Genomic DNA, 24,242 nt, shown 5'->3' with positions numbered 1-24,242 from the left:
CAATATATTTCTATCCAGGAAGAAAAACCCATAGTGCAAGTCTTCCATAAATCGCTGGTTGATACTAGATGTTGACATTCACTGAAAGTCTTATTTAGGTCATGTGCACTTTTGAACATAACCAATCAAGAGCATCCTTGACATTCTTATTCACACCTAGGTGGGAAGTGTTCATGGCCAATTTCAATTGTTTCCATGTTGTTTCCAGTTCATATGAATTATGTATATGGTAATTGTTTTCAAACTTATAATTAATTTCCTCTTTTTGAATAAGCAAATGTTGCAACCCAAGGCCACACAGTATTTTCTTTTCGTCTTTGAATGTCACTTTTTCAAAATAAATTTTATTCTTCTTACATTGTACCACATGGCCATTCTCTGGGAACTATTTTATCCTAGTGTAGGGACTAGGAGATTTTACTAACGTATTTATGTCTTCTTTTTCCATTTAAAAGAGAAGTACAAAATGGTGTAAAATCTTGGATCTGCTTCTCAAGCAGTGGCACAAGTATTGGAAAGAAGATATGCTTGATATGATATGAAAGTTATGAAGCAAGTAATTAAATGTTTTTTTGAAACATACCTTACTTCAATACTGAAATGATTAAGTAGACAGTCAGACAATAGCTGTAGCAATCTTAAAAATGTTAATAAATGTATAACGTCTGAGAATATTGCAAAAGAAACCAAACTCTACAATGTCTACACAGTTACTTGAAAGAATCCTTTCCCCCACAAAAACGGACAGTGATATAAAGCTTTTATCTCTATCAGCTTAACAGAGAATTAATTGCATATTAATTGCTGCAGTGATTTTAACTTTGCAAACAACTTAAATATGGTTAGATATAAAGAAATCAAGACCAAATCAAGACTTCTACCATGTTTTCCTGAAAATATGACCTACTCAGAAAGTAAGTCCTAGCCTGATTTTTTACATGTGCACCCAATATAAGCCATATCCCCAAAATAAGTCTTAATTAATATCTGCACATTCAGGGTACTTGGGTAAAAATTAAGCTAGGATAGGATAGGGGAGGTGGAGCTGCCCTACTACCTTTGGATAGTTGTAGCCAGGCCTTGCACACCTTCGCCCATTTCTTCTTTAGCCAGCAAGGTTTTACTGAAGGCCTCTTTAGCTGACAACAGAGCTCCAGATCAATGCGGAGCTCTGTTATTGGCTACAAAGGCCTTCAGGAAAGCCTTGCTGGCTGCAGAAGAAATGGCCCAAGGTGTGCGACTCCTGCCTGCAAATATCTGAAGCCGAATAGGTTCCTGAAAGCCTTTGACAATGAAAAGGAAGCCGGGGGTGATGCACGCAAGTGAAGTGAGTCAGTGGATGTCACCCCTTCTTCAAAAATAAGACCTGGTGCCTTTTTTTGGTGGAAAAAAATAAGAGAGGGTCTTATTTTTGGGGAAACATGGGTATATAAAATCCTACAAGTTTTTATTTAGACACTTTTTAAAAAATTCTTAAATTTTAAATAGAAAGATAAAAACTAACAAGATCTAATAATCAAGAAAGAGAATAGTAAAAATAAAGAGTTATAAAAACATAAGTGACCATAACTAACCATAGCATCCCAGGGTGGTAATATTAGTCCCCTGGTAGTCCTTTAATACAGCGTCCGATGGAGAAAGCTGGGACTTGGAGACATGGGGGCATAGTTTAGTGAAGGTAGCCCAGGAGAGGAGGGAGCGGGAGGAGCCAGAATCGACCTCCATTAAGCAGGGGGAACCCTCAATAGTCACTTTAATGGCGATCTTCTGCGTACCCATTGATGCCAGGTTGATCGACACCACAGGGGTGGCAGGCACATTCTCTGTCAGGGCATAGCAGTCTTCACGGCGTGGCTGCTGGCGTCTGGCCGGTTGGTTCTTGGCAGGAGGAGCTGGGCCGTAGACGGGAAGATGTTCGGCCAGTGGAAGAGGTGGCAGAGAGCCCGCAATGCCCGTTCCCAACCAGTTAGGCCTCCTTCGGCCCAGTCTTCCCCAGCCCCAGGCCGCCTACCGGCCTGTTCCAAATGCACTGCCATCCTCAGCCACGCCCCCTTCGACCAGCCTACCTCGTCCTTGGGTTCCGCCTTCCCAGCTAGGTCGCTCCTGTGACATCACCTGGAGCTCCACTCCCCACAGGGAGGAGCTCTTACAGGGACATCCTCACCAGTCGACGCCTGTGGTCAAACTGAGGCGTTCAGGGCATGTCCGCCATCCCCCCGCCTACTTACGCGACTACGCCTGCGCCATTTCTGACACATGCGCATCGCTGGGGGGGAAGGAGTGTAATAGCCTCGTAAGTCCTCGGACTTACGAATGACAGCTCGGCAGCAGTCAGGCGCGCTTTAGCCAATCACGTGCGCCTGCGAGTTGCCGGGCTGACATATGCGTGGCTATTGGCTCGTCCGTCTGACAGCTCTATATAAAAAGCTGTCAGACGGAGGAGAGGTGCCGGTCTACCAACTGTTGATGTTCTTGCCTGTAATAAAGAGTTTCTTACGGTTACCTCAGACGCCTCTGCTTTTCCTTCCGCCGATTTAACAATCTTGTTATATTTTTACCTTGCCAAACAAATTTAAATATCCACTCCATTGTTTGAATGGTATATCTGTACTCAATGGTATATCTGTACTCAAAAATAGGCATTGTTTGAAAGAGAAATAGCATTCTGTGCTATTTGGACTCTTCCCAATAGTGACATTTGTAAATTAATCCATCTTGAGATATCTTTTTCACTTCATTCTATGCCTATAACATAGTTATTCTGAAATAATATACAGTTCATATTTTTCAAATTGATACATAAATATTTGTCTCAATCTGGTAAGTCTTTTTATTCATCAATCCTAATTTATCCAAAGAGTCTTTACTCTTTCAGATGTTATTCATGCTAGACATTTTATTTCTTCCAAGTGCTATTGTTTTCTGATTTCAGTCCTGAAATCTGCAATCACCAATTTGGTCAATTTTAGAGCCCAGGAAGATTAATTCCTTTATTGTTTCAATGGTCTCATTGTCAATCTGTACTCTGACCTGTGTGTTCTTTGCAGTTGTTGTTACCTTTGTTTTCTTGATGTTAAGAATTTTTTCACTTTCATCTTTGACTCTCAGAATTAGCTACTCCAGATCCTCTTGCTTTCCATGAACAATATTGTATCAGCTGCATATAGGAAGTTGTTGATATTCCTACCACTGAATTTAATCTTAATCATAGATGCCTTCAAATGTGCATTTCTCATAACTTTCTGTATATGTTGAATAGAATAGGAGATAGGTATAGGTGATAGGATAGGATAGGCTAGGATAGATAATAAGATGCAACTTTGCTGAGTGCCTTTTCCAATTCTGAAGCAAATTGTGTCTCCAAATTACATTCCTACAGTGTCTATAATGATCAGTCTATAATGACTGAAAGAGCTGGATATAATATGGATATTCCCAGTTCTTTGAGACAGTTCCAGAGTTTATGATGATCAACACAGTTGAACAATTTTGTGTAATCAATGAAGCACAGGTAGAGGTTTTTTTTTAGTGTTCTTTTGATTTTTCTATCATCCATCATAAATTGGTAATATGATCACATGTTCCTCTTCCTATTTGAAATCCTGCTTGTGTCAAGTTTCGAAGTGTGCATTTGCTGTTGTGACCATTATCGTTTCTCTACTTGCCAATGAACCAATAGCAATAGCAATAGCAATAGCAGTTAGACTTATATACCGCTTCATAGGGCTTTCAGCCCTCTCTAAGCAGTTTACAGAGTCAGCATATTGCCCCCACAGTCTGGGTCCTCATTTCACCCACCTCGGAAGGATGGAAGGCTGAGTCAACCTTGAGCTGGTGAGATTTGAACCGCTGAACTGCAGATAACAGTCAGCTGAAGTGGCCTGCAGTACTGCACCCTGACCACTGCCAGGGGGGGAGGAAAAAGGGAAGATAGAATGTAGACTCCAGACATCAAGAAGACAGCCATGAAAACCAAGGACACTTCAGGAGGTGTTTGCCAAAGTCAAAGACTTTTTTTCATAACAATACAATGAGATTCAATTGAACAATGAGAGCTGGTCTAATAGAGGGCAGGATAATCTATACTTTAATTATGTAGGGTTGTGTGGGAAGGAGCCAGATCTGCTTTTGCCCTCATCTGTACCAAGATGATGTACTCAATAAAGTTTTGTATTAAGAGATTGGATTGTCTTGGCCATATGTGCTTTGTTTAGGTTTCATTAGTCAGAACATTGACAGTTTTCAAATCAGGCAGTTTTCTGTTGGTGGTTATCTTCAAGAGAATTTTACTAACATGTGGTGCTAAGACAATGGTTCAGTGATTGGAACAGTCTTTTTTTAACCTTTCTTTGGTATTGGCATAAATATTGACCTTTTCCATTCACTGACCAGACTTCCACACACTTCAGGAAAGTGCTATCAGTGCTTTTGTTGGCAGCAACTCTGCAGGAATTCAATCAACTCATGGGGCTTTGTGGTTATGCTATGGCTTTATGCAGTTATGCCCATACTACTTCTTCCTCAAGGATATCTGATTCCATTTCTAGTAGGTCAGGTTCTCCTCTTACAGCTTGGCCTTGTGTTTTGTTTGTATAAAGTTGTTCTACATATTCCTGCCATCATTTTCTGATTGCTTGTTGGTCATGCAATTCCTGCCCAACATGTCTTCTTATCATATTCTCTCTTTCTTTAAAGGGGTTTCTGGCCTCTCTACATAGGGGAAACTCTCTCTTGTATGACCTATCATAGCTACTTATTTGAGGACTTAATTGTTTATTAATAACATACTTTTAAATGTAGGGATTTTTACAAATTATTTTGGTTAATTATAAATTCATAGAAAGGATGGACTGTATTCCTATTGTCCTTGTTCTTTTATTTTCCATTTTTAATATTTTGAATGGAAAGTAAGCAATTACGTTTCTTGACTAGAGCAAGGGAAAGGGCAACATTGGCTGACTTTGGGACAATTACTAATTCTCAACCCATATTATCACAGACAATTCATAAATTTCTACAGAAATTATTATATGACATCATTATGTGCAGTACTAGGAGTTTCTGAAGTCTGTTTGGCTATCTGCTATCCATTACAACATCAATGACTCTTATGTGCATACTATCCATAAGAATAGTGGTCCACAGAAGATTTCCAAGATATAGGTTTTGAAAATAATATGCTTTTCTCACACTGACATGCTTTGTGAAAAATATAAACAGCTTTATTAAACTGATCCAATTTTATGGGAGGGGTCAGGGTTATCTAAGGTCAACTAGGTTCTGCAACTTACCTCAGCATTGTAAATATCATTTAGACATCACCACTTTATAACTACTGTACATACTGTAAATGTCTTCTACATCTGATATCTGGATATCTGGAATCCTATATTGTCAGATCTTGTTTCTGAATACTTGTACCTGTACGATAAAAGGTATTCGCTGTTGTGAACATACAGGATTGTGGCCTGATTCCCCATTCTGATTGTTGATCAGCATATTACCTAACCAATATTGTGTTTTCTTGTATGTTAAGAAATTGTAGAATTTTATTATATTTTTATTATATTATATTTTGAAGAACAAACTGGTGTAGACTAAAATTAAAAATGTAAAAGTAGAGTACATTTAGTATAGCTTTGCACTTCATAGAGCCGAGGTGGCGCAGTGGTTAGAGTGCAGTACTACAGCCACTTCAGTGACTGCTAAGCTGCAGTTCGGCGGTTCAAATCTCACCGGCTCAAGGTTGACTCAGCCTTCCATCCTTCCGAGGTGGGTAAAATGAGGACCCAGATTGTGGGGCCAATATGCTGACTCTGTAAACCGCTTAGAGAGGGCTGAAAGCCTATGAAGCAGTATATAAGTCTAACTGCTATTGCTATTGCTATATTATAAATAGAGAGAAAAGACAGTAAATATATGAATGGTTGGTGACTGACTGCATATTATATTTTCTAGGCAAGAAAACCCATGTACACAATTGTGGCTGAATATCATTGCAATAGGAAAAATATTTTTTCTTTAATGTTAACAAATATTCTTTTTCTTTGGTATATTTTGTAAGTGGTATTATAAATAACATCAATAAGCATATTTAATTATAATGAATATATTTTTTATTTTCTCAATATGTATACAGTACATAATGATATAGTGCATAGTTTAATTGGACATGCTATGTAGAAGGATTCTGAAAATTAAAGGACAAAATGAGTCAGCACAACATGTCTTGTGATTTAAATTAAATTAAAATATAGTTAGAATAAATTACAATCATTTGATATGATTATTTCCCATGTTGTCTGTCAATTTAAAATGGTATATGCAACCTTTCCAGGAATTCTAGAGGGTATGCCCAAGGCTTATTGGCACAAATATATTCTGAAGCTTCAAGGAATGAATCCCTTTCCGAGATAAATGGCTTCTAATTCTGCTTGTTATAGAACATTATTCAGTTATTTCAACCTTCTGTATTTCCCCCATTTTTTATATAAAAAAGGCCAGGAGAATAGAAACGAAAAATACTACCTTGATCTTGACCTTTACAAAATTCTGTAAATGAAGAGAATGTGTAGCACAACAAAACCTTACCAGGTGAGACCCTAAAAATAAGAAAAGTAGTTGTTAAACTATTTTTCAATAGTAGCTGTGGAATACTATAATGTATGTTTCTTTCCTAGGTTTGATGAGGCTTACCACTAAGTAAGTATACCTAAAATTTCAGCTTTAGGCTAAATTTCTATTTTGTTTTCTGGAATGAGCTCCATCAAGCTAAACAACACTTTTTTTCTGAGTAAACACATATGCAGAAATGAATACAATAGTTAAAATGTACTTCAGGCTATAACGAAACTTAATTGTTGATACTATGTAAACAAAATCCAAAAATCCTCATTCCCTAAGAAATTGATTCTCTTCAAGAAGTTGGATGTATCATAAATATTTTGCATATTTATGTAGCTGTTCTATGGAATAGCAGGTAATGGGAAAAAATCAATGAACAAAGCAGAATTCATCAGAAGCATGTTAAAAGAGTCAAAAGAAAAGTAGAGGTGGATGATTAGAATGGTATGAGCAGAAAAGCTACAGTGCATCCAATATTAGTAAGTTACTGATTATTCTACATTATCTTAATCACATTGTTATTAAAATAAGTCTTCTGGACTGTTCTATAATGTATCAATAAAAACTAAGAAAAATATTCTGCAAAATTGTCTAGTGCTCTGGATCATTAATTCCTGAAATTGCCCCCTGTCAAAGAAGTTTCCATGAATTTTTTTTAGCAATGGATTGACAAATGGAATTGATTATTAAACACAAAAGCAGTTGAATGTTTACGAGTAATTTTAGTATCCGCAAAACAGATCTGTCTTAGGTTACCCTTGTCAATTGTTATTTATTCTCGTGCATAAATAAGATTTTTATGTTTTATATGTTTCATGCATTTTGAAATAGAGCCTAGACAGAGTTTCAAATATCTTCTCAGTGGTGGGATTCAGCCAGTTCGCCTTACTTCGGGAGAACCGGTTGTTAACTTTCTGAGCAATTTGGTGAACTAGTTGTTGGAAGAAATCATTAGGGCAGAGAGTCGGTTGTTAAATTATTTGAATCCCGCCTCTGCTTCATGGTGTTTTGTTCACTTGTTCAAAAATATTCTTATAACTCCAGCCTTTGCCAAATTATACCAATATCTTCATTTTAAAACAAAATCTGAGGCTTTTCCTTGTGTAAAATATCCAAAGAAATTCAAGCAAAATGTATGTTTTTAATAATACCAAATGTTAAATATACCAATATGTTAAAGAGCTTGGAAGGACAAACAACCATTAGAGCACTTGAAGTAGAATTTCCACTCATAAGTGAGCGTGAAGTAACTAAGAAGTAAGTCCATTTGTAATTGACTTATTTTTCTTCCATTTATTCTGCCAAAGACTACATGGACAACTTCCTACAGGTTTTTTGGCAAGATTTTTCAGAAGTGGTTTGCCATTGCATCTTTCTAAGGACTAAGAGAAAGTGACTGGCATAAGTTAAATTTGTGTCCAGAGGTTTCTAACTTAATGCCTTGACTACACTAAAGCAGCTCTTAATTGACAATATTCTTTCTAAATAAATGTGCATAGAATTCCATTCCATGTGACTTCTTAAAGAAATAAATATCATGCTTTTAAGTTCAAATAACCATTTGTATGTATGTTTTGTCTTGTCTTACTGTACAGATAGTGAAACTTTTTTGTGATCTGGTTTGGGTAGCAACTACTGTAACAACGGATACTACTGAATTGTCAGATAATAAATACATATGTCTTCATATATTACTCTATTAAGGTGTTATGCTTCTGTATATTAAAAAGCAAAAGCAAGTCGGTGACTGCTAGTCCTATTGCCAATACTAACCATTCCACAATGTGCATGGCTGACCCTTATTAAATGGTAACCTATATATGAGTGAAATATACAGGAATAATGTATGGCAATAGTTTGTGCAATGATAACTCAAGTTTCATAGATATCTGGTAGTGTTCATGAACCTGTGTGTGTCCCTGTGCCTCAAAGGCCTAATACCAGATTAAAGTAATTGTTCAGGACTAATCAGCAAGTTTAGAAATGTATGGGGAAAAGTTATATGTACAAAGGCAGATTAATTAAGTAGAGTTTAAATTGCCTGACTATTCACATAGAAGTTACTACAAATTAATTAATGTCTATATATTTCTATAGCTTTACTTTGGGTATTTAAATTGTTAAACTTGCTTCATTTTTCCTCATTACTGAAATATTTTATAGGTTAAACTACTTAGGAAAACTACTGTGCTTCTGATCAAAGTGCAAATTGATGTTAGGTTATAATAAGCAATTTAATTTTTAATGAGCTTTATCCAAATCCAAACTTATAAGAAAGGTTATAAGGTCCAAAATAAACTAAACAAAAACAACATCTTTTCTCATAACATTAGTAACTATGCCCCCAAACACAACAAATGAATATTTAATTGAAAATATTTAATAACCCGTAGATATATTTTCTTTTAGAACTTTGACTAATACCATTTGCCTTATCAGAGCATCACCCTACCATTAATATATCTTCTTTATTGCTATGTTGGCATAATACTGGTTGGAGTACTTAAGAAGTCTCTTTAAGTTGGGATCTGAGATAGGAATAAGCAAAATAAAACACATTCAAGAATATAAAGATACTAAAAGTGGGTGAAATTATTTTTTAAATAAAATTTTATTAATTTTCTAGTATTGCATTTAATTAGTGCTTAATAAACATCATGTTGTTTGGGAGCTTTTGTTTGCTTAACAATACAAATTATATTCCTAATCTTTACCTTTTTTTTCCAACCATTGATAAAATAAATTCCATGTTTGGTAATATTCTGTATCTTCTTTCTGTTTAATCTTCCATATAAGTCTGTCCATTTCTGCATAATCCAATATCTTCTTAATTATATCTTCAACTAGTGGTATTTCTTCATTTTTCAAATGTTGTACAAATACAATCATTGCTGCCACTAATACATGCAATATTATATATACACTTTGTTTATCAAATTTTTCTGGTACTATTCCTAATCAAAAAAGTTCAAGTTTAAGATCTACATGTTTTCCTGACATCTTTTCTAGCCACGTGTGTATTTTTGCCCAATTTTGTTCTGCTTTAGCACAACTCCACCACAGATAGACTGGATAAAACATGTACCAGATTTTTTCTTATATTTTCAACATTTGCTAGACATATTTTTGAACAATTTGGCTAACCTAGCAGGTGGCAAATTATTTTTTCTTAAAGAGAATCAATTGAACAAATGATCGAATTTCAGTTTACAAATGCATGTTCGAAGATTATACTGTAGTTTTTAAACATGAACTGTCTTTCAATATTTAAGACAAAACATACTCCTGCAGGATGGTCTACAACTTAATTCTGGAAAAATTATATTACAGCAGAGAAAATACAGGTTTCTATTATCACATTAATAGAAAATAGAATCAGGTTAAAAGAATTAGATCAATAGAGTCTAACTCTCAAAATGTCAGGTAAAGCTATTATTACCACCTAGTTCATGCTCTGCTTTGTAGTGTCTGTATTGCAGCTATGTTAAGAACAAAATATGAAAAGAAAAGAAAGCAGTAGTACTATTCCTTAAATAACAAACAGTGCAAAGAGATATTCTTTCTGACTTTTCACATTAAGAGCATTTCTCATTGTTTAATGCAATTGTAATGTTTATTGTAATCAATAAGCAGGTGGGACCACTGGAAGCAGGGTTTACCTAAGACCTCTTCTTTCAATAGGTACAGGATCTCAAAGTAAGATTAGAGTAAATTGAACTGATTGAAATCATCTTATCAAACGCTAATGTCTCAGCTGAGATCATCTAAGCAATGTGTACATAGTGTATAACCACAATTGGGACCAGGATTTCTAATGCTAACCAAGATGATTAAATGAGTCACACCTGTTTTTATTAGCTTTTTTTCATGGTTGCAAATCACTGAAGTTAAATGAATCATACAGTTGTTAAATGAATCCAGCCAAAAGGGAAGACTGCAAATGATGATCATATGACCCTGGGATGCTACAACCATTGTAAATAGATGTCAGTTGTCAAGTGCCCAAATGTTGATCATATGACCATGGAGATGTTGTGATCATCATACCTACGAGGATCAATCACTTTTCTTGGTCCATTGTAACTTTCAATGGACGCTAAACATTTAGTTTTAAATTAAGGTCTACTTGTACTACTTATATCCCAAACAAGAGAATGCAAAAAAAGAATATATCAATGTGTAAAAACAAAAATGCTATACTAACAGGGAGGTTTCAGTAGAGGCAAGGAACAATAAAATTGTATAACAAGCTACCATAATATAAATAATAGAAAATAGAATTGCGAAAGGAGTTTATATTTGTTTTACTAAGGTTCAAACTTCTGAAGGTTATGCCAAAACATGAAATATTTTAATCATAGTATATGTGCCAGAATACTTATGTTTCTGACAAATTTTTGAAAAGAATAATAAGTGTCTGCAACAATTGAATTAATAAAAAGAGAGTGATTATGAAATGAATAAGAAAAGAATGTATGCTGTTTCCATATCTGGGTCTGAACCACAGCTCCATAAGAAGAACAGATTTGGAAGAAATGACAGCTGATATAAAATTAGAGGCAGAGCCTCTAACAATATGAGCTGTGTATGTCATTATTTTGTTAGTTGAAATTAAGGACTTAATTTAGATTAAAAATGAAAAAAAACATTTGAAATATTAAACATCAAGAAGCTAAAGATGATGTCATACTTAATGATTTTACAGTTGAAAATAGGAAATAGCTTTGTATTACTGGCACCAATTAAAGATAAAGATAGGTCATGTGCTGGACAAGCAAGGAATTAACTGTACGTAGGAAGGCAACAGCAAATTTAAACAAGATGAAACAGAAGGCTATCTCTATAATAACAAAATAATGTATTTCTGTGGCAAACATGTAGAAAACCAAACAGTAAGGAAAATGACAAACCTTCAAATTAGAAATGAAGGTACCATGTACTGAAGGAAGAATCAATCAAATAGAAATGGAATGAATCCTTGAGATAATACCACTCTTAAATTTTTATTAAGTCATGTGGTAGATATAAACTTACAGTTCATATGTACTATAAATATTAACTTGATTACTTTTGTTTTCAAAGCAATATGTAAATAAAATTACAGCTACTATATTATGTATATGTTTAAAAAAAATATTCACAATTCATACATGGATTATATACAATATGTGTCCTTACAAACCTATATAACAGATATTGCTTATTTGGGTTTATGTACTGAAAATTTACATTTGAAGAAAAAGCAGAAAAGTTCATGCACAATTACAAATACATTTTAAAAAGCATACACTACTTAGGATTGGAAAATAAGAAATTAATAACTAATAAAATTGACCAACAAATGCAATGTTACTTATCACATTGATCCTTTTCTTCATAGCTATGTAAACTCCTAATGCTATAATGTCAAGCTGCATGGACCAACAAGCCTGGGTATTCATGCAGTTTAGAAAAGGAAAACATAAGCTTGGATTTTAGTGTACTTAATGTACAGATTTGGATAATTAGGCAAAGTCATTAAGGAAATTTGCTTAGAATATCCTTTGAAATAATTGAAATTGAGTTGAAACATACACATATATCACAATCCTTCATTATGGGATTTTTTCCACAGATAAATATATTACTTTTCTTCATGTAAATACATGTGGAAGGTTCTGAAATCATCCTTTTGTGACAAGTCTTCTGGCCATTTTTACAAATTTATTTTCCATTCCATAGTGGTATTTTATATGCTGTTTCAGGAATTTTCCACAAATCCTAAAATTAGATATTAGTTTAGGGATACAGAAGATACTGTAGACAATTTGGTTAAAAAATATTGTTCTATTTCTTTTCTACCATATGAGTGAAACCCTACTGAACATGTTTGCATTATTCCCATTATATTTGCATTGATCTTAGTAGAGTAATTTATGATACAAAGAAAAACAAGTAATTACTTGATACTACGGAGTGCAATGAGCTGAGATCTGTAAACTAGCGATTCACTCTACATTAATATCTACAGGATTAAAATTTCAGTTTTCAGAATAAAAAAATTAAAGGCTTAAACATTAAACTTAAACATAGATCAATACAGAGCATCAGCAACAAATGTAATTAAGACTTTTTCCTGTTTATTAATGTGCAGAAAATTGCAGCACATAGAAAATAAATTTAAAAAGAAATAAAGGACAGGAGAATAAATATGTTTCAAACTCTCTATTTACAAAAAAAAATGATGCTTGCCAAATTATTTGTAATTTTTTTCTAACCAAATTAAATAGATATCTCAAATGCTATTATAAAGTGAACCATAAATACACTACACAATCTTCTAGAGACGTAATCTAGGATTATAACTACAACCATTATTTTGAAATGTATTTTGCAATCTTATTGTTTTTAACAAAAATTAGAAGACAGATATAAAATCAAGATGAATGGACATTTTCACTTGTTTTAAAAAGCCACAACTATTTTGTGATTAAGATTCTTGTCATTATATTAAATGTCAGTCCCAAAATATTGGTCAGTGCAAGATATATAATAAACTACTTTCTTTAATCTCTTGTCAGCTACTAGCATGAATATCTTCTTACCAGATGTTGCTCTATGTCCCTACAGCAATTCAGCAATTCTCTCCCACACCCTTTTTTTTGGTGACATCAAGTCAGTCTTAATTCTTAGTGACTCCGCAGTCCAATTCAGACAATTTTCTTGGCAACGTTTTCAGAAGTAATTTGCAATAGCCTTCTTCTTAGGGCTCAGAGAGAGAGATTGGCCCAAAGTCATCCAACTGGCTTTGCACCAATCAATCAAAATTTATTTATAGTCCAAGACCAAACATAATAAAAGACCAGTATACAAACTATAACTATAAAAGATCATTTTAAAATTGCAAGAAAATCCTAAAGCAAATAGCAGCTAACAGTTAATAGCATGATGGAGAAACCTGACACTTTCTAACAGCTATAGCTGTTGATAAGAATTGTGTAACCTCCTTGCAGATCTTTGAGGAGTGGTCACCCAGGAGAAGGGGAACTAGCTTCTGGTCAAAATAGTAATTACACATTAACAATGGAAAATATTAGATTTGATTGCCATTTTGTGTACTGTGGTAATTTTAATAGCACATACTAGACAGATTCTACCTCAAAGTATAAACAGAAACAAGTTCAGCGTTCATATGTGATGTTCAGTTGATAGTGACCCAATCCACACCTGTAAATTTCATGTATTTATTTATTTATCTATCTATTATCAAATGAATATTGTCACCAATCTCAATTAAGGTGTGCAACAATAATAAATAAAAAACACAGAAATAAAAACAGCAAATACAAATATAAAACATGTACTAATAAATATCACAAAACCCAAAAATGAAAACCATAGCTGAAGGGAGAATAACTGCCCCATTCCCAGTGTGGAGCCTGTAAGGCAGGGGTGGGTTTCAAAAATTGTTTGAACCTAGTCTGCGGGTGTGGTGTCCTTTGTGGGAGTGGTTTGTCACCCATGTGACCGGATGAGAGTGGCTTGCCGCCCATGTGGCCGGATATAAAGATGCCAACGACACTTGTCAGAGCCACCTTAAATTACCTCACACACAGCACTGGTATGCATAAGAATATGATGTAAACTTGTTTTTTAAAAGGCATCTTTGGTTTGCATTAAAACAACTTCAACACACGCAATGTTCTGATTGCACCACAAACGCAGTAGTCATCCTTACCTTTCACAGAGGCACTGAGTTTTATAAATATGAGCATAATAGTGTAGAATAATCATATCCAAGGACCAGTGGTGGGTTTCAAAAAAATTTGGAACCTCTTCTGTAGGTGTGCCCTGCTTTCCGGGTCCACTGGTGGAACCTCTTCTAACCGGTTCGGTAGATTTGATGAACTGGTTCTACTGAATAGGTGCGAACTGGTAGGAACCCACCACTACTGTAAGGTATTATAGAAATGTCTAGGAAAAACCAGGAAGGAGGAGCAATTTGGATATGAAATCAAGGGATAAGAGAATTCAGCTCTGTCATCTGGATATCCCAAATCTTCTGCTTTAATTAAGCCAGGATTTTATCAAGTTCCAAAGCAGAATGCTGAAAAGCTGTACTGACAGCAGTACAGGTAATCTTTGACTTACAACCATTAATTTAGCGATTATTCAAAGTTACAATAGCACTGAAAAAGTCACTTATGACTGGTTTTCACACTTACAAATGTTTCAGCATCCCCCATAGCCACATGATCAAAATTCAAATTGGCAACTGGCATGTATTTATTATGGTTGCAGTGTCCTGGAATCATGTGATCACTTTTGCAAACTTCTGACAAGCAAAGTCAATGAGGAAGCCAGAGTCACTTAATAACTGGTTAACTGTTTAACTAACTTAACAACTGCACTGATTTGCTTAACAACTGTGGCAAGAAAGGTCATAAAATGGGGCAAAATCACTTAACAACTGTCTTGCTTAACAATGCAAATTTTGGGCTAAATTATGGTCATAAGTCAAGGATGATCTATGTGTGCAATATTGTTATTAATTTATCTTTTTTATATTCATGTTTAAGATGGGACTAGGCCATTCATTCTCTCAGTTTGAGGCCCACTGCTTTCAGCCACAACACCAAATTGTTCATTCTTATATTAAATTTATTGTATTTTTTCTACTTGTGGTATTTTCTTCCTGAAAGTAGATAATTTGCTCAGTTATCTTGATTTTCATGGCGTTCATCACATTTGAAGAAAATATTTTTCTTATCACTGTAGAAAAAAAATTGGATGTTGTAGGTAAAGAATTTTGACTTCAGGTAAAATAATGAAAATTGGTATATATATTTACATCTTTGATTGTATCAATCCTTCCAGAATTAAATTAATTCACAAAACTTACACATGGTTTGCAACACTCCAAAATTACGTTAACAAAATACAGGAGCAAATAGACATAATTTGGTAAAGCATACTCTCTACTCCAGAATTAAGCACAATAATTATTACAGGAGACCTCCTACAACGACCCTAAACCAAAAAAATCAGTCAAGGCCTTGAATTAATTTCAGGACTGAGTCCAGCCTGGAGTTCTTCATTTGAGAAATATTTATAGATGGGAATAGACTTAAAGCTGATTTTATTCTACATTCCTGGAAAATGTTCCCACTATCCCTCAAATTAGCAATTAGCAATTATCCGTCCTTCCTTCCTTTAATATTTGAATCCCTAAAATAGTGCACATACCAATAGTAGTAGAATGAAGATTTGAAGAATCTGCAAGGAAAACAAATACTATAGGCCCATATCTGTCAATATCCTGAAATATATATATATATATATATATATATATATATATATATATATATATGTATGTATGTATGTATGTATGTATGTATGTATGTATGTATGTATGTATGTATCTATGTGTATATGTGTATATGTGTATATGTGTATATGTGTATATGTATATGTATATGTATATGTATATGTATATGTATATGTATATGTATATGTATATGTATATGTATATGTATATGTATATGTATATGTATATGTATATGTATATGTATATGTATATGTATATGTATATGTATATGTATATGTATATGTATATGTATATGTATATGTATATGTATATGTATATGTATATGTATATATTTCATAACATATAATCACATGTATGCTATTATATAACCAACATCGTATTGAATTATTAAATGTTTACATCAATTCGTCTTACCATCAACTCCCCAAAACAATTATTGGTTCTTCTGCTCTCCATACACCATATTTGTACCTTATTCATCACTTTCTTCTCCCTCTGTCCTCCCCCTCCCTACCTCCTTTCTTTCTTCTGTCATCTTCTCTTCTCTACTTCCTCTCTCCTTTTCCTCTCTCTTCTTTCCACTCCTCCTTTCTCTCCTCCTCTCCCCTCCCTGCCCTCTCTGCTATCCCTCTCTTCTTCCCTTCACTCTCTCTTGTACTTCATACTCTTCATCCCATTTACTTGGTGTATTTCAGCTTCTGAGGAAACTCCATTTTATGTTGATGGTATTTATAATTCCTTTTCAATATACATATTTAATTTTAACATATATCTTCCTCCTTTAAAAAAAATACAACAAAAAAGTATACATATACAGTCATTGTGCTTTTAAACCTTCCGCTCCAGCCTAATTTTGGCTGAGATGTAGACCTGATTACAATTCCCAGCTATTCTAATCATTATATTTATACATCCTTACTGTTCTGACCCCCATCTTGTCCGTTCAGAAACGAAAGCCAAACAGAACGTTCAAAGGAATGTTTTTTATCAGTCCCAGCTCTTGCTGGCTGCAAGCCCAAAATAAACACAGATAATTGCTCTGGGAAAAGAATAAACTACTGCAAAACAGGATTATATAAATCAAGTCACTTATCCAAGTAAGCTTTTCTCGATGTTTGCACGCGAACAAGACAATCACTAGAACAGGAACGGAACGGAATGTTGACTTCTGCAACCAGGGCGTGGCACCATCAGTCTCTTTTATCAGCAGGAGGAGATCCTAACGAGCAACAGCTGCTCGTTATCATCTCCTGTGAGTCCTCAATTGTTCCTTACGCTGAGTAGACCTAAGCCTACATGCACCCTGATACAACTCCCAGATGCTTTCAGGAACATTCCCTTTGATCCAATGCTCTGCCGCCACCTGGTGGTCAACCAGTCTCTCCTCACCCTGCTCAGAGTCGACACCCTGTCCAGGGTCCTCCACCTCCTCCAAGGCCAACTCATAAGACCCCTCGCTGTCAGAGTCTGGCGGCAGCTCTAACGGCTCCTGCCGGGCCACAACACTTACACACCCCCAATTTGTGATTCTGTCTTTAAATCTCAATAGTTTCCCGTTGTAAGTATATGTCATGGTCCCTGTCCATTTTTCCATATCTTGGATTAGATTACCCTAAAATGTCTATAAATGGCAATCCTTACTGTTCAATGTTCATTATAATTCCCTTAATCTACTATATAGAATAACAAGCAGTAAACATCTCACTTTGTTCATCATCTTAAAGGTTCCATATATATATATCCATGTTTCATATATTTTAATTTCTTGAAACTTTCAATACCTTAATCTTTTCATAGAACCACATAGTCAGATTGGATTTTGAGCGTTGTTGTGCAATTCAGCAGCAAAATGCTCATATTGGAAGGCTGTGCTGGGAATACTGTCAAAACAATAGACAAGCATTGTCTCACATAATTCTAGCTTGTCTCCATCATATCCATCATTGATATGATATCGGTAGAGAGAAAGGGGATCTGAGACCAGCCATAATGTTATTGTTTATCATCTAAGGAAGCAAGTACTATGTCTGAATTTTGCCTGATTGTGTTTGTTATATTATATACCATCTTAACTCAAGAGGACAAAAAAATAACAGCAATAGTTGAACAACAAACAACTATGAAATAAACAGATCTTAGAGATAATGATTAGTTGAAAGTTGTCAAGTGTTTGTAGCTAAGGTCCACGTGTCCTAGTCCAAAGTCTTAACCACTATACTAATTGTGCCACACTAATCTAATGAAAAAAAGAAAGCTGTGATTAAAGGAGAGTCTACTTTTAAATAAACTTCTGTTCCTGTATCCAGAGACTGAAGTTTGGGCTATTGGGAGTGTTCTACTAAAAGAACACTTAAACAATTGCTGCTGATTTCATGGGTTTACAGATGGTTGCTGTGGCCAACTTTTGCACAGTTATGCCTGGAGCACCATCTGCAATTTTTCCAGACCTTTCTGGATATGGCAACAGTTATTCACATTTTGTGACATCCCATCTGACTATACAAGCCCTATATAGAGGTACATCTGAAAAGTAACTGGAAGTTATTGTTACAACATGTGATAGATCTCTAATAATGCAAGAAATCATACAATGGCTATATTGAAAGATTTACAACATTTACATTATTGATATTGACTTTTAAAACCCAGACCTGCTTAGAGCTTGGCTAGGAACATATTTGATTGTTAGTATATGTAACAGAGATCTTTTCAAATATATTCCTGTTATTAGATATTTATTCCTCATTTAGTACCTTTCTTTCAATACTGAAGGATATCTCTTCCATCAGGCTTGTAATTGCCAAATTTACTGTTAATTGTAATTTATATTTTACCATTCTTATATGTTTCTTCTTAAATTTTGTTAAGGTCCTTGAATACTGGTTCTTTACCAGTATAAAAATGCAAGGTATAAAATCAATCAGAAACAATAAAGCCTTTTGATTTTTCTCCCCTTTCTTTCCAAATTTTTAAATAGACTACATTGGTCAACGTAATCTTTCTCATTTCTTGTGAAATAAAAAATGCTGGTCTCTAAGGTAATTAAAATAAAGAAGTATTATCTTATAACAAAACACATGCACATCCATATTCTTAAAAATACTATAGCTTGCCCACCCCCCAAATTAGAGAAAACAGCCTAGGATGAATAAGAGGTCATAAATAGTTAGATAGTGAGCCTCCACTTAAGTACCCAAGGTTGTAATCTTGTGTGATTAAATTACATGCACTTCTTGATAGAAAATTGATCTAACCTTCAGATGATATAATGCAGACAAACTGAGTGAGCTTTTAAAATTGTTTAGTCAATGGTGGATTAACTACCATTTTCCCAGTGTCTTCAATCTTATATAGTTCACAGTATCCACCAATAACAAAGTGGATGACTTGCCAAAAACTCCAAGCAGTTAGGTCTCTAATTCTGTGCTGGTCTAGCATCTCGCTTTGGCTACAACTGCTTTTCATAACTGCTGACTTTAGTGTTCCTGAATTTAGTTTAATAACCTAGCATATTAGCAGTATTTACTTATAAAGAGCCGAGGTGGCGCAGTGGTTAAATGCAACACTGCAGGCTACTTCAGCTGACTGCAGTTCTGCAGTTCGGCTGTTCAAATCTCACCGGCTCAGGGTTGACTCAGCCTTCCATCCTTCCGAGGTGGGTAAAATGAGGACCCAGATTGTTGTTGGGGGCAATATGCTGACTCTGTAAACTGCTTAGAGGGGCTGAAAGCCCTATGAAGCGGTATATAAGTCTAACTGCTATTGCTATTATATTTCAGATCAAGTAACTACATAGTCTATATGTTCATGTTCAGTGAGTGTCAGCATTTGGCAATGGTTTTCTACCATTGTTTTCTTGTATTTTTTTTCTAATTGTTGAATTAAGAAATTTGTGAATTTGTATTTCCTGATGTATAAAAGGAATACTGGTACTTGTATCTGGGAGAACAGAACAGAAAAGGATACCATGCAACTTGCTAAATTAAGAAAATATTATTTTTTGGATCAGTTTAAAATAAGCCTTGGTAAAATATCTAGGAATATATATTAAATACAACTACAATTTTATCTGAAGCATTGAAAGGCTTTTTTTAAATGAAACTTTGAATGGCAGATCATGTAGTAACCAACAAGTATTTAAATTGTCCATTTTTATTTGGGACAGAGTATTGAATTTTTGTACTATTTTATGTATGCCTTTTAGCTTTGTACACTCTTTATTTTTTATTTGCAAGCTGTCCAGAGTTGCCTGAGATAAGATGGGCAGTTGATAAATTTTACACATAGATAGATAGATAGATAGATAGATAGATAGATAGATAGATAGATAGATAGATAGATAGATAGATAGATAGATGATAGATGATAGATGATAGATGATAGATGATAGATGATAGATGGATGGATGGATGGATGGATGGATGGATGGATGGATGGATGGATGGATGGATGGATGGATGGATGGACGAGCAGATGGGCAGGCGGGCAGACGGGCAGGCAGACAGGCAGACAGGCAGACAGGCAGACAGGCAGACAGGCAGACAGGCAGACAGGCAGACAGGCAGACAGGCAGACAGGCAGACAGGCAGACAGGCAGACAGACAGAAAGACATATGTAATCAGTAATAGGTTTAAGGTATTACGTTAATGCAGAGTAGAGATAAAATGCCCTTTTGAATGGAAAAGTGGAATTAATCCATCTCAATCCTCACCCCTTCACCCCCATCCAAAGAAAACAAGAATTAAGTGAGTAAAACTAGTTGGCAGACTATAGGCTAGTTTTAGTATAATGGCTATCATATAAGTAACAACGCTGCCACATAGTGACAGAATTAATTGTGTAGTCACAGGGAATGCTTACAAGCCTTTTGTGATTCTATATTGAAAATTTTAAAAATCATTTTTTTGCTAAAATGTATCATTATGTAATTGCATTATTCTTTCCTACCTGTAACTACCCATTAAATCTTTCTTGTTACTAACAATTGTTCTGTGTCTCATCAAGCACAACCTGCCACATCTTTTATTTCAAGTGGAATAGCAAGATTCAAGAATGTTTGGTTGCAGCATTTTCCTAGCATGATTATTTTTATTTGATTTTCCTATACAAAAACATTTTTTTTACGATCCTGTAATATCATAATTTGGGGGTAAAGTCAGAGTGGCTGGGTGGAACTAAGCATTTACTGCAGTGGTGGGTTCCTACTGGTTCGCTGAACTGCGTGCCCATGAGCAATCGAACAAAAATTACTCAGAAAAAAGGGAAATAGCTGAGGAGCGGCGATTCATGTTGCCGCCCCGGATCAGCTGGGCTTTGGAAGCTGGAATAAAGGTAGGTATAACCCAGGGGCGGGAGAACAGGCCCACTTAAAAAAAATAGATAACTGGTTTGCTCTCTGTTTGAAGGCAGCACTACCAGTTCGGGAGAACCAGTCCAAACCGGTAGAAACCCATCACTGGTTTACTGACCATATGCCCTTTCTTATGCCAAGTGGAGTTTGCAGCAGATTTTTTTTTCTTTGCACCTTAGGACAAAAACATCTGCTGCTATCTAGGATTGAACTCTCAACCTTCCAAGTGGGAACCAACCATGCGACTCTATTTGACTTTCCTATATGGAAATATATAAAAAGGTTAATATTCTTTTAATACAGATCTTAAAATCCCAAGTATGTGTGGCAGGTCTTATTCCAGAAACATCTCAGCTACATGATTCAGATCTGTCTTGAAAATAGAGGTTGTTGGTCCTTCCTCTGCCACTATTGATACTTTCTTGTTCCTAATCTATGTCCTCCTAAATTCCAGATGGATTAGGCTAATGTGGTTTCTGACTGATTATTCTAATTACCAGTCATGGGATGATTTTTGCATTGAGGTCTCATATTTCAAACAAAGGCTGGATAGTCTTGTAATAGATCCTGCACCAAGAATAGGTTTGGATGAGAGATCCTTTAAGACAGGGGTCCCCACTAAATTCATAAGTTTAAATCCCATGGACCACTAATATAATCTGCCTAATGACTGGCTGGGTGGGCGTGGTCAACTTAATGCCGCTCACAATGAGGGGTGCCTTGCAGGCCTCTACTCATTGATGCTCACCAGGGTTCCTTAGGACCCCAACAGGAAGCAATTGTTGGAGCTAATCAGCCCACGAGAAAAAGTTGGCAAAATAGCTGGCTCAGTTCATATTGGATCTCATTGAGAAGAAGGCTTGGCAGAAACATCTCACTGAAGACCACAAGCATAGGCTTTCCAAGCAGAGGGAAAATCTACAGGAATGCAAGCCAGGTACGGGTGCCTGGAAGCTCAGCGGAATGAGATGGCAGCAAATTCCAGTCCCACTGGAATGAGGCCTCTGGCTTTTTGCCACCAGTGGTGCTTCCTTCCAGCCTTTGCCCAAAGCCCCACACCAGGAAGCTGAAGCAGACACCAAGTCAGAATTTCTGCCCCCCCGCCTCCGACTTGCACAAAAAGACTGTGAAAGGGGAGACTGTCTGCAGCAACACAAATGTCCATTGTACATATCCGGCCCAGGGGCTGTAGTTTGATTTAATGCAATATAAAAAATGTAAATAATTTTTCTGTGGACCACCAAATTGTCTCATGGACCACCAGTTGGTGACTGCTGCTCTAAGATGCTTTCCAAATCAATTATTCTATTATTTTCCTTTTAGTCACAGTAGTTTTTAGGGGAATTACAGTAGTAGTTTGGAGAAAGATGTAATATAGAATTATAACTAAGTTCAAATATCACACTTGAAATCTACTGAAAATTCCAACTTTTAAAGACTATTTTAACCTTTCAATGTTCTGACTGGACAGAAGGGACATTGTTGGTAACTCTTTTTCAATCTTCTGATGAAGTAGTGACAGCTCAAAAAATTAATAATGGACATGGGAAAGTTGCAGAAAATGGAACAAAAAAAGTTCCTATGAGGTAAAAATTAATATTTAGGACTTTTTAATTTACAAAGTGAAAGAAGAAAGGGAAAGACAGAAATATATAAATTATGTATGGTATAAATATGTAGATAGGAAAAAAGGGACTGTTCCTTAATATTAGAAGTTTGGATAATCCACTGAAACTAAATATGGGAACAGTGAGAAAATGTAGTAAAGATATCAGGGAATATGATTATACTCAGTGTGAATTATCTAAAATTTAAGTGTATTGTATTACTTCAATTGTTCATAATGTAATCCTGCTTTATCGTGATCACAAGGAGGAGGAGGAAACTCATTCATTTCTGTTGCTATAACAGGTGATGTTAGGATCAAAGAAAAACAATTGGCAAAAAATACCCCCCCAAAAAAATTAGACTTGCAGATTGAAGTTGAATATCCATGTTTATACTGTGATTGGAGCCCTCAGGTGAATCCAACTGTAGATTACTCACATATAATCAGAATATGCAAAATAAGGTTTAAATTTCTCTTTTGAAATTATTTTATGTTCAATTTGAGAATTTATACAACAGAAATTATGTCAATTGTCTTATTGCTGGTTTGGTTCCAAAAAATGGTCATAAAAGAAAAACCAGCTTTCATATTGTTACTAGTATATTAATAAAATTTACAAACCTGATGGTAATTTGTTGACTCTATTTGATCATTTCTGAAACATTCCATTATGATATTCAGACATAGGTATGTATGGACAGAAGAATGGGAGCACTAAGCAGTGAATTCAAAAACATTTTTCTTCTATAATTATATAATTAATGCCATTATAGCTTGCACATTTAATGACCACACCCGATAGTTTTTTAGCCTCATGTTGTCAGTTTAATGGTTTGGTGGATCCAAGAATATATTTCTAATGCTAATAACTTAATCTCAACTGAGACCCAAGTCCAGTGGTGGGTTTCAAAAATTGTTCGAACCTACTCTGTGGCCGTGGCCTCCTTTGTGGGAGCGGCTTGCCTCCCATGTGACCGGATATGAAGATGCTGACAACACTTGTCAGAACCACCTTAAATTACCTCACACACAGCACTGGCATGCATAAGAATATGATGTAAACTTGTTTTTTAAAAGGCATCTTTGGTTTGCATTAAAACAACTTCAACACACGCAATCTTCTGATTGCACCACAAATGCAGTAGTCATCCTTACCTTTCACAGAGGCACTGAGTTTTATAAATATGAGCATGAAAGTGTAGAATAATCATATCCAAGGACCAGTGGTGGGTTTCAAAAAAGTTTGGAACCTCTTCTGTAGGTGTGGCCTGCTTTCCGGGTCCACTGGTGGAACCTCTTCTAACCGGTTCGGTAGATTTGACGAACCAGTTCTACCGAATAGGTGCGAACT

Source organism: Thamnophis sirtalis, unplaced genomic scaffold (genome assembly GCF_051295495.1).
Source record: "Thamnophis sirtalis isolate CommonGarterSnake01/CBP01778 unplaced genomic scaffold, rThaSir2_p1.2 scaffold_10, whole genome shotgun sequence".
Lineage (NCBI taxonomy): Eukaryota > Metazoa > Chordata > Lepidosauria > Squamata > Natricidae > Thamnophis > Thamnophis sirtalis.
The sequence above is the reverse complement of the archived record's forward strand: the minus strand, read 5'-3'. Positions refer to the sequence as shown.